Source organism: Daucus carota, chromosome 3 (assembly GCF_001625215.2).
Source record: "Daucus carota subsp. sativus chromosome 3, DH1 v3.0, whole genome shotgun sequence".
NCBI classification, from domain to species: Eukaryota; Viridiplantae; Streptophyta; class Magnoliopsida; order Apiales; family Apiaceae; genus Daucus; species Daucus carota.
Genome location: NC_030383.2, coordinates 22767566 through 22771230, shown reverse-complemented (window position 1 = coordinate 22771230; position 3665 = coordinate 22767566). Strand labels below are relative to the sequence as shown.

The following is a 3665-nucleotide window of genomic DNA, read 5'->3' as shown; positions in this document are numbered from 1 at the left end:
GCTAACACGTTCTAAAGCTCGTAAGGAAGCAATTGATTCATCTTCTTCTTCTGATTCTGAAACAATGACAGAACTTGAAGCACAACCAGACAGTAAGGCATTGAAGGATTTCTCTATGCCAAAGATCGATGATATCCAGTCAAGCATTGTCAGGCCTGCAATCGCAGCCAATGCCTTTGAAATCAAACCAGGAACTATTCAAATGGTCCAGAACTCGGTACAGTTTGGGGGTTCTCCTACTGAAGACCCTAATATGCATATACGTAATTTTATAGAGATCTGTGACACTTTCAAATTTAATGGAGTTTCTGATGATGCTGTGAAGCTAAGGCTTTTTCCATTTTCACTGAGAGATAAGGCTAAGGGATGGTTGCATTCTTTACCATCTGGTTCTATTACTACATGGGAAGATCTAGCTCAAAAATTTCTCACTAAATTCTTCCCCATGGCAAAGACTGCTGCACTACGAAATGCTCTATCTCAATTCTCTCAACAATCAGGAGAAACATTCTGTGAAGCCTGGGAGCGATATAAGGAGATGCTAAGGAAGTGTCCCCATCATGGCATGCCGGATTGGATGCAAATAAACTGTTTCTATAATGGTCTTAGACCTTAATCCAGACCTATGCTTGATGCTGCTTTTGGAGGTGCGCTATGGGCAAAAAGTTATGAAGAAGCTTATGATCTTATTGAAATGATGGCTGCTAATGAATATCAGAACCCTACTCAAAGACTTACTCAAGGGAAGGTAGCCGGAGTTCTTGATCTTGACACGTCTACAGCTATTGCTGCTCAACTTAAGGCTCTCACGATGAAAGTCGATTCTCTGGCTAACCAAGGAATTCAACAGCCAATCTCAATTTGCGAATTATGTGCTGGTACTCACTCTACTGATCAGTGTGCCATTTCTAGTGAATCAGCACAATTTGTGAGCAACTTTCAGAGAGGTCAACAGCCTGCTCCAGCTACTTACCATCCTAACAACCGAAATCATCCGAATTTCAGCTGGAGTAATAATCAGGGTTATAATCAGCCTCAACAAGGATTTCAACAGGGACCTAAACAGTATAGTCAGGCTGGAACTTCACAACAGTATGCACCTAAACAGCCATATCACCCTCCGGGATTTCAGAATCATGGGCAATCAGCTAACGAAAGGTCTGACATGGAAGAACTAAGACTCATGTACAAGAGTCAGGTAGTAACTTTAAAAGCCTTGGAGACACAAGTCGGTCAGTTAGCTAATGCTTTATTAAGCAGACCACAGGGGAATCTCCCTAGTGATACAGAGGTACCAGGTAAGAGGGACCCTAAAGAGCAAGTCCAATCCATTACGCTGAGATCTGGAAAAACTACAACAGGGCCAACCTCAACATTAGTACAAGATCAGGATGATGAACCGCAAGAAATTCCAGCAGAACTTCCTTCGAATACAATTGGCATAAAACCTAATGTTGAAATGGATAGGGCTATCCCTGCAGCTGCTCCGGTGTCAAAGCCATTATATCACCACCTCCGTTTCCAAGGAGGTTGAAGAAACAGCAGCTGGATAAGCAATTTGGTAAATTCCTTGAGGTTTTCAAAAAGCTTCACATCAACATTCCGTTTACAGAAGCACTCGAGCAAATGCCTAGCTATGCCAGATTCATGAAGGGTATTCTTTCAAAAAAGCTAAAGCTCGAAGAATTAGAGACAGTGGCACTAACAGAGGAATGTAGTGCTGTACTTCAACAGAAATTACCACCTAAGCTCAAAGATCCGGGAAGCTTCACTATCCCTTGCACTATTGGGGAGTTCTCTTTTGATAAGTGTCTGTGCGACTTGGGAGCTAGCATCAATCTGATGCCTCTATCTATCTTCACACAACTTGGCCTGCCAGAGCTCAAGCCAACAAACATGTCTTTACAGCTGGCTGATCGTTCGATCACATATCCGAGGGGTATAATTGAAGATGTGCTGGTCAAGGTTGATAAATTAATATTTCCAGCCGACTTCGTGATTCTTGATTTTGAAGAAGACAAAAGAATTCCTATCATCTTGGGTAGACCCTTTTTAGCCACCGGGCAAACTTTGATCGATGTCCAAAAAGGGGAACTTACAATGAGAATACAAGATCAGACGGTCACGTTCAACGTATTCAATGCAATGAAATTACCAACTGATGAGGAATCTTGTTTCAGTATGGATGTACTTGATACTACGGCAGAAGCTAATAGCCAGCAGGTTTTACAGAATGATGTATTGGAAGCAATCCTTACCAATGATGAGGAATTGGACAGTGAAGAAGAATTGGAAGAACTCCATCATCTTAACTCATCACCTTGGCGAAGGAATTTTGAACCACCTGTCGAATCTCTTGGCTTGGAGGAACAAAAGGAAGATCATAAACCACTACAACCATCAGTGATCGAAGCACCTAAACTTGAACTTAAACCGCTACCGGATCACTTGAGGTATGCTTTTCTTGGTGAAGGTTCTACTCTTCCTGTTATTATTGCAGCTAACTTGTCAGGTGAGGAAGAGGAAAAACTTTTGAGGGTGCTAAGGGAATTCAAAACAGCAATTGGTTGGACTATAGCTGATATCAAGGGAATCAGTCCATCCTTTTGTCAACACAAAATTCTCATTGAAGAAGGAAGCAAACCTTCAGTGGAACAACAGAGAAGGTTAAATCCTATCATGAAGGAGGTTGTAGAGAAAGAGATTCTTAAATGGCTCGATGCAGGTATCATATATCCAATTTCAGATAGCTCATGGGTGAGTCCAGTACAATGTGTGCCTAAGAAAGGAGGCATGACAGTAGTAGCCAACGAAAAAGGGGAACTCATCTCAACTAGAACTGTCACTGGTTGGAGGATTTGCATGGACTACAGAAAGCTGAATAAAGCTACAAGGAAGGATCACTTCCCTCTACCTTTTATTGATCAGATGCTTGACAGGTTGGCTGGTCATGAATTCTATTGCCTGTTGGATGGGTATTCTGGCTATAATCAGATTGCTATTTCTCCGGAGGATCAAGAAAAGACAACCTTTACATGCCCTTATGGTACATTTGCATTCCGAAGAGTACCTTTTGGCTTATGCGGTGCACCAGCCACTTTTCAAAGGTGCATGATGGCAATATTCTCAGAGATGATCGGCATCAATGTGGAGGTATTCATGGACGATTTTTCTGTATTTGGAACATCTTATGACGAATGCCTCACGAATCTGAGAATGGTTCTTAAGCGCTGTGTGGAAACTAATCTGATTCTCAATTGGGAAAAATGCCATTTCATGGTGCAAGAAGGAATCATATTGGGACATAAAGTATCTGCCAAGGGACTGGAAGTTGATAAAGCGAAGGTGGAAACAATTAAAAATCTTCCTCCACCACTCTCGGTTAAGGGCATCCAAAGCTTCCTTGGTCATGCAGGTTTCTATCGGAGGTTCATCAAGGACTTCTCAAAAATTTTCAAACCTCTTTGCAATCTGTTAGAGAAAGACATTCCATTCAAATTTGATGAGGAGTGCTTGGAAGCATTTGAAATTTTGAAAAAGAAGTTGACATCAGCACCTATCATCACTGCACCTGATTGGAGTAAACCATTCGAATTGATGTGTGATGCCAGTGATTATGCTGTAGGAGCTGTACTGGGCCAGCGTACAAGTAATGTGTTTCATGT

The 3665-nt window shown here is 41.8% G+C and overlaps 1 non-coding gene across 1 annotated transcript; it reads right to left on the bottom strand.

The window, feature by feature from the left end:
• Positions 1-460: 460 nt before the first annotated feature.
• On the bottom strand, positions 461-567 carry LOC135151910 (small nucleolar RNA R71). Its single transcript, XR_010290817.1, has one exon. It is a non-coding gene; the product is annotated as a small nucleolar RNA R71 (small nucleolar RNA).
• Positions 568-3665: the final 3098 nt, after the last annotated feature.